This window comes from Salvelinus sp. IW2-2015, unplaced genomic scaffold, assembly GCF_002910315.2.
Source record: "Salvelinus sp. IW2-2015 unplaced genomic scaffold, ASM291031v2 Un_scaffold1899, whole genome shotgun sequence".
In the NCBI taxonomy this organism is placed as follows: domain Eukaryota; kingdom Metazoa; phylum Chordata; class Actinopteri; order Salmoniformes; family Salmonidae; genus Salvelinus; species Salvelinus sp. IW2-2015.
Window position 1 is genome coordinate 149352 of NW_019943260.1, and position 8034 is coordinate 157385.

At 41.6% G+C, this 8034-nt stretch overlaps 1 pseudogene; it reads right to left on the reverse strand.

Moving 5' to 3' along the window:
- Positions 1-4362: 4362 nt before the first annotated feature.
- Positions 4363-5939, reverse strand: LOC139024806 (T-cell ecto-ADP-ribosyltransferase 1-like; annotated as a pseudogene).
- Positions 5940-8034: the final 2095 nt, after the last annotated feature.

Sequence of the window (8034 nt, forward strand, 5' to 3'; positions counted from 1 at the left end):
CAACGGCTCAGCTGCAAAGTGGTGAGCCAAACAAGCTCACAGAACAGGACCATCGAGTGCTGAAGAGCGTAGCGTGTAAAACACCTCTGTCCTCGGTTGCAACACTCCCTACCAAGTTTCAAACTGCCCCTGGAAGCAACGTCAGCGCAATAACTGTTCGTCAAGAGCTTCATGATATGGGTTTCCATGGCCGAGCAGCCGCACACAAGCCTAAGATCACCATGCGCAATGCCAAGCATCGGCTGGAGTGGTGTAAAGCTCGCCGCCATTGGACTCTGGAACAGTGGAAACATTCTCTGGAGTGATGAATCACGCTTCACCATCTGGCAGTCCGACGGATGAATCTGGGTTTGGAGGATATCAGGACAACACTGCCTGCCCCAATGATAATTCCAACTGTAAAGTTTGGTGAAGGAGGAATAATGATCTGGGGCTGTTTTTTTTCATGGTTCGGTCTAGGCCCCTTAGTTCATATAAAGGGAAATCTTAACGCTACAGGATACAATTACAGAAAAATCTAGATGATTCTGTGCTTCCAACTTTGTGGCAACAGTTTGTAGAAGGCCCTTTCCTGTTTCAGCATGACAATGCCCCCATGCATAAACTGAGATCTATACAGGAATAAATGGAATAGTGTTTACTGGCTTTTTAAGGCAGTGTGCATATTGCAATGGTTAGATTAATTTAAAGACGCTCACTTACACCACAAATCAACTACAGCATTTTGGATAATATTTGTATTTTCTCATAATTTCATTTGTACCAATCAATTTATTTTCACACACAGACACTTGATGTAAAATTCATGCTACCTTGCATATTCATGAATGTACCAAAGTATATAAATTGTGCAAATAATTGTTAAAACMGCAATTTTTCAAATACAGAATGCCTCTAGTCTATTTGCCTATTCTGGCTACTGTGTGAGTATGCATTGATTGAATAAAGGTGTTTGCTGTCCAATGCGTGTGATTTAACACTATCTTCAATCCCTACTTTGAACAGTCGCACCATTTTGCAGGGTGTTCATCGTTCACTTGATGTATTCACTGTTCAAGAAATGACAGCAACGTGGGTGATGTTTCTCCAAACTGCCCCAAATGACATATCTGAGAGGTCCGTTTGGACTGTGAAGAACTACTWGTTTTTGAGATGTTTTGAGYAMCTCTTAAGTGCAAAGGCAAGGCTACTGTYTTTCAACWCAATGTCACTCACACCAGTCTATAGATAATCATTGCTCACGCTATTGTGGCCCTCAACAAGCTCTCCCCTATAAACATTTCTCACGCTATATTGGCCCTCAACAAGCTCTCCCCTACCCTAGTACACCACTAGAGAGTGTCAGTGTGTCATCCATGATTACAGCCTGATGTCGGGTATGCTTCTATCTCTCCATCTGGAGACAGATTGGCATTGCTGCACAGGAAAGGGAAAGGGAAAGGGAAAGGGAAAGGAGGGATACCTAGTCAGTTGTACAACGGAATGCATTCAACTGAAATGTGTCTTCAGTGGTCTCATCAAGTTCTTCTGACTGTGTGGATGAACGATGAATGTGTCTCAGTGGTTTTCAAAAAGTAACCTTTCCTCCCTAATAACTGTTGGAAACTCACGTACAGTCTGGTACTGTGTGTGTGTGTGTGTGCCTGTTTATGTGCATGCTTTTTGTCTCTGTGTGTGCGCATGTCTGCAAACTCGTAWGTGTACAAATGTTCCTGCAATAATTCAGTAAACCGGCGGTGCTATCTGGATGTCCGCGCAGTCGTCACCACATACTGACCTACTGTCAGGCTGAGCATACCTCAGACAGGAAAAGACAGCTGGGAAAACAGAGGAGTCTCATCTGGCTCTGAAACACCTCCTATAGAGTCATTTCCATGTGTCAATGTCATTTACTTTCTTCACCCCTCTGGAAGAAATAGTGTCCTGGAGAAACAGTTTCACCTACATATAGTGCCCCAAAGAAACAGTGTCACATACAAATAGTGCCCCAGAGAWACTGTCATGGACAAATAGTGCCCTGGAGTTATGGATGGTGTTAACAGATACACTACAGTTCAAAGGTTTGGGGTCACTTAGAAATGTCCTTGTTTTTGAAAGAAAAACATTTTTTTTGTCCATTAAAATAACATAAAATTGATCAGAAATACAGTGTAGACATTGTTAATGTTGTAAATGACTATTGCTGCTGGAAACGGCTGATTTRTTATGGAATATCTACATAGGTGTACCGAGGTCCCATTATCAGCAACCATTACTCCTGTGTTCCAATGGCACGTTGTGTTAGCTAATCTAAGTTTATCATTTTAAAAGGCTAATTGATCATTAGAAAACCCTTTTGCAATTATGTTAGCACAGCTGGAAACTTGTTCTGATTAAAGAAGCAATAAAACTGGCCTTCTTTAGACTAGTTGAGTATCTGGAGCATCAACATTTGTGGGTTTGATTACAGGCTTGTCAGTCTATTCTTGTTCTGAGAAATGAAGGCTATTCCATGCGAGAAATTGCCAAGAAACTGAAGATCTCATACGACGTTGTGTACTACTCCCTTCACAGAAGAGAGCAAACCGTCTCTAACCAGAATAGAAAGAGGAGTGGGAGGCTCTGGTGCACAACTGAGCAAGAGGACAAGTACATTAGYGTGTCTAGTTTGAGAAACAGATGCCTCACAAGTCTTCAACTGGCAGCTTCATGAAATAGTACCCGCAAAACACCAGTCTCAACGTCAACAGTGAAGAGGCGAATCCAGGATGCTGGCCTTCTAGGCAGAGTTGCAAAGAAAAAGCCATATCTCAGACTGGCCAATAAAAATAAAAAATTTAAATGGGCAAAAGAACACAGGCACTGGACAGAGCACCAACACTTTGGATGTTATGTTTATGTTCAGTATAACAACAGAATTTCAGCACGCTTATAGGGACAGGGAATTCAACACGTACGGCACTTAGACAAAGAAATTGATAATATGATGTGATTGTGGCAGCTGTTTTGTTAGACTTCAGTGCAGCTTTTGACATTATCAATCATAATCCGCTGCTGGAAAAACGTATGTTTTATGCAGTGGTGATTTTAGAATGACAATCTTGGTGGGGAAAACATATTTTTTTWAAWGTGGGATGCATGRCAGCAAAGCCACTACACAACACAACGCTAAATATCACATTAGTTGCACTATAACGGTGACAAACGGTGCCCACAAACTGCTAGGGCCTACATAAAGCTGTGCCAACAGTAGAGCTTGCTTTTCAGCACCACGGAGTGAGTTACCACTGCTACACCTGGCTATCAGCGGAGCCTTGTCTGGCAGCGAAACAGTTCATTCAGCCTCATTTACTGCCTTTAAAAAAAACATATGGTCAAGTGCCACAAAGAGGGACATATGCAAATTACAATTGGCCCAGAAGAGAGCAGCACGTCTGTCCCTTCGATGTGCACGGCGAGCCAACAGTGATAATGTGCATGTCAATCTCTCCCTGCTCAGGGTGGAAGAAAGATTGACTGCATCACTGCTTGTCTTTGTGAGAGGTATAGACATGTTGAAATCACCGAGCTGTCTGTTTAAGCGACTAACGCACAGCTCAGACAACCATTCATGCCCAAGACATGCCACCAGAACAGACTACGGGAAACGCACCGTACTACATAGTAGAGCCTTGACTACATCATGTAACTCAGTCAAGCAGTAAAATCAGATTAAAAAAACGGATAAAACAACAACTTATGGAACAGTGRGGACTATGAAGAGACACACAATGGCACTCACAGCATTRTCAAACACATGCTAACACAKCTGSCACTGGCACTGAGTAAAGCCTGTCTGTCTATGTATGCTGATGACTGAACACTGTACACACAMACATTTTAATATTGTTATTTTGCTGTATTATTGATTTTGTATTGTCGATATGTTATGGTAGAGTTTCGTGTAATAATGTGTTGTGTTATGAATCGTTTTATTGTATGTAATTGTGATTGGACCCCCAGGAAGAGTAGCTGCTGCCTTGGCAACAGCTAATGAGGATCCGGAATAAATACAAATGCAAACGTGAATTAGTACCTAAGCTACTGTACATACATGGAATTGTTTGTTTGTGTGTGTGTGTGTGCATGTCTTGCAAACCTTCAGTTTGTTGGAGGTCAGTCCCGATGGTCAGGAAAACCGAGAAATGCAGCCATTGCTCAGCAACCTACTAGAGGAGCCTTCAGAGGTTAAAGAAGACCCGGTGTAAGAGATAAAAAGAGAGAACGAGAGGGGGAGAGAGAGAGGGAGAGAGCCAGGGGTTGTGGAAGGGGGTTAATTTACAATCAGCAAGACCGCTGTACATGCTGAACAGAGTTGAGTCTGAACATTTCACACACTAGAATCTAAGCCGGGCCTAACCTGGAAAAGAGGTAACCGTCGTGATTGCCGTGAATCCTTGAATTTGTCAAATCGATCTCGCTGTACTCCTCATCATAATTGTTCACTACCTCATATACTTTAGCCATACTAAAGACCCCTGCTGCAGAAAAGAGCTGCTCAATGCTTTCTGAGTCACAAGTGTGGGCATCCACATTGACTACAGTGCAGGAAGTGATGTTGAAAAGGGTCCCATTGTTTGTAGCAGCTTCCTGCGAGTCGGAACGTTTGGACCCGGTTGAGGTAAACCTCCCAAATGCCACTTCTGAAACTACTTGTGACTCATACTTTTTGCTTGAGCCACGAAACACAGTTTGGCAGTTCTCTGTCTTCAAAAGCCTCATGGCATCCATCATCAGGAAGTGGAGGGATTTGAACCGGAAGTCACCGTTGTAGACATTGACATTCCCACCCTGAGTCTCCACTCAATCGTTGAAAGTCTTTCGGAAATCCTCTCCCCCATGTCCATAAGCCACAAATGCAGCCGTGTGTTCCTTGACACTTCCTGGGATTAACTTTGTACACTGCTTTGCCTCCCATGCAGCATGATATGCCATACTGGCATTCAGCTCTGCTTTCTTTAGCATCTGCATTGAATATACTGTTCACCCACTGCATTAGGAGCAATGTCCACTTGCATTACCTCAGCAGTAACCTAAAGAATAGAGAGTAGTTAAAAAATATTATTTCAACCCAGAGAAACTGGCAAACTACCCATGTGGGACCCAACTTTTCAATACAACAATCTAATTTAGCAATTTTGTGCCATCTGAGCTTTTATCAATATTTTCCATGACCTGTTGATTTTGGGAAAATATCACTTCTTAGCCTTGTATCATTTTTTTTTTCTTAATAATTGTAACTCTTAACACTCAGGGGAATTGGCCTATATGACGAGGGCCAAATTGAAATGTTTCTCACTGAAGAAATGCATAACCATTGGTAAAAACTGAAAGGGAACACTTTGGAGATTATGAGGAAATTATCAGAACAAAGGTGAGGACACAACAGTCAACCTGACACAATACAGAATACAACATTTTACTGAGGAAAGATTTTGGGACTTTCAGTGTGTCACGCGCTGACCTTAGAGATCCTTATTATTCTCTATGTTTGGTTAGGTCAGGGTGTGACTCGGGTGGGAAAGTCTATGTTTTCTATTTCTTTGTTTTTGGCCGCGTGTGGTTCCCAATCAGAGGCAGCTGTCTYTCGTTGTCTCTGATTGGGGATCATATATAAGTTGTCCTTTTCCTTTTGGGGTTTGTGGGATCTTGTTTTCTGTTTAGTGTCTGTGCCTGACAGAACTGTTCGCTTTTGTTTTTTGTCTTTGTTATTTTGTTTTGGTGTCATCAAATAGAAAGACGATGTACGCCTACCACGCTGCGCCTTGGTCCACTCTTCCTTCTACCACCAACGACGGCCATTACACAGTGCCACATATCACCGATAAGAATTACCCAATTCAATCCAAACTCTGCACATAGCTTGTCCCACTTGTGATGAAGTGACAACTAAAACTTACCCCGCAGCAAGGAGGACCCATGTTAACACCATCATTTTCTGAACTCACATTTTCTTGTTTCCATTGTAGAGCAGTGGCGATTTTAGAATGTAAATCTTAAGTGGGGCAAACAAAACAAAAAGTGGGATGCGTGCCAGCAAAGCCACTACACAACACTAAACAATACATGAATTGCACTATAACGGTGACACACGGTGCCCACAAACTGTTAGGGCCTACTGTACATAAAGCTGTCCCAACAGCAGTCCCAACAGCAGAGTACCAACACCTTACCACTGCTACACCTGGCTATCAGCGGAGCCTTGTCTGGCAGCGAAACAGTTCATTCAGCCTCGTTTAGTGCCTTTAAAAAAAAACATAGCTGATATGGCTGACTTGCTTAAACAAATGTGGTTTCTACYGACAATTGAGATGTACAAACTATGGCATAAGGGGATGACAAGCAGATAAGAGGCAATCCGTAATTTCGATTAAGATATTAATGAGTGAGCTAGGACGGACGTAGTCAAAATAAGTATTTTTTCAGCACTTTTGAAATGTACAGCAACAGCATTCAGAACATGGGCCGTTCTTACAGTGTTCTCCCTGTACACGAAGTCAGAACCGTAGGAAAAATAAGGAGGCATATAAGCAMACAATTAAAGTTCTTACAATATCCGATGATTATATTTCTCAAAAACAGGTTATAGGCTACATGTGCACCACCAAGTCAGAACAGTCGGCGACATTAAGAGGTGAAAATATAACTCATTATTAGGGTGAGGCACATGAGCTACTAACAGCTTACTAYACAACATACACTTAATATTACTTTCTTGGCTACAGTATACATATCTCCCTGGCATATTGCATCATTTATGCAGCAGCATACAAGACATTTTTGGACTCACCTTGTTGTGCTGTGCTCACTTGAACAGGAAGGTGCCGCGGCGGTCCTTTATGGGCAAATTTTGTCATCAAAGTCTGGCATTCTCTGGATTTAAGGTGCTTTCAAGACAACTGGGAACTAGAAGAAGAAAAAAGGTTGAATCATGATGACGTCAGTGATCTTCAGGTTGTAGCTCTAGAAAGAGGCCCAAGTTCCAGATTTACAATTCCAAATTGGTTGAAAGTTCAAAACGTATTTTCCCAGTAGTAGCTCGTTTTTCCCCGAGTTCCCAGTTGTCTTGAATTCACTAAAGTCAGATTTTGTAGTTCCGAGTTAACAGTTGTTTTGAGAGCGGGACAAATCATGCTTCATTGACTGTTAATAATTTTAAATTAGGAAAAGAGACCCTTAATCTTAGACTTGGTACAACACAGCCACTCCACTAAATAGGCTAACGATTTTTTTGCAATGCTTGCAGTTAGCCACTGATTCCTTCCAAACCACTCAGTGTTGAAATAGCGATTTCCAACTTGTTGTGAAATGTTTATGTCCAATGGCCGATGAGCACCGATACGTTTTATCTATAATTTCATTATTTCTCATCATATGACAATGATTAAAAAGAATTTGCCGATAGATTGTCGACTTGATTTATGAGGATGACTGCTATTATTTAAAAAAAAGGGGTGAAAAGTTGAAACTATAATTCAAATCACATCTAATTTTATTAGTCACATACGCCAAATACAACAGGTGTTTCACCTTACAGTGAAATGCTTACTTATGAGCCCCTAACCAAAAATGCAGTTTAAAAAGAAAATATATATATATATTCATATATATATACAGTATATACGAGTAAGAATAAGAAATAAAAGTAACAACTAAAGAAACTTCTTAGAACAGTGTAAGTTACATCAGTTATACCAGGTCCTGTGCGTATTGATATTTGCGCCACAGTTGTAAGGCAGGCTTGACCTCAACTCTTCTTTGCAGAAACCCCCATGTGCTTCAATGAGGCAACACTCAAATGAATTGTTCTTCAATTCTGGTCCAGGGGACAGTGTGTGCGGGTTTTAGTTCCAGTCCAGTACTAAAACATCTGATTCAACTAATCAAGGGTTTTATGATCGGTTGATTAGTTGTATCCAGTGAGCTGGTGCTGGAACAAAAGCCGGCACAACATGCAGGTTCCAGGATAAGGATGAAATATTAGCCAAAACATGTGTGGCTCCAGCTGTGATTGAG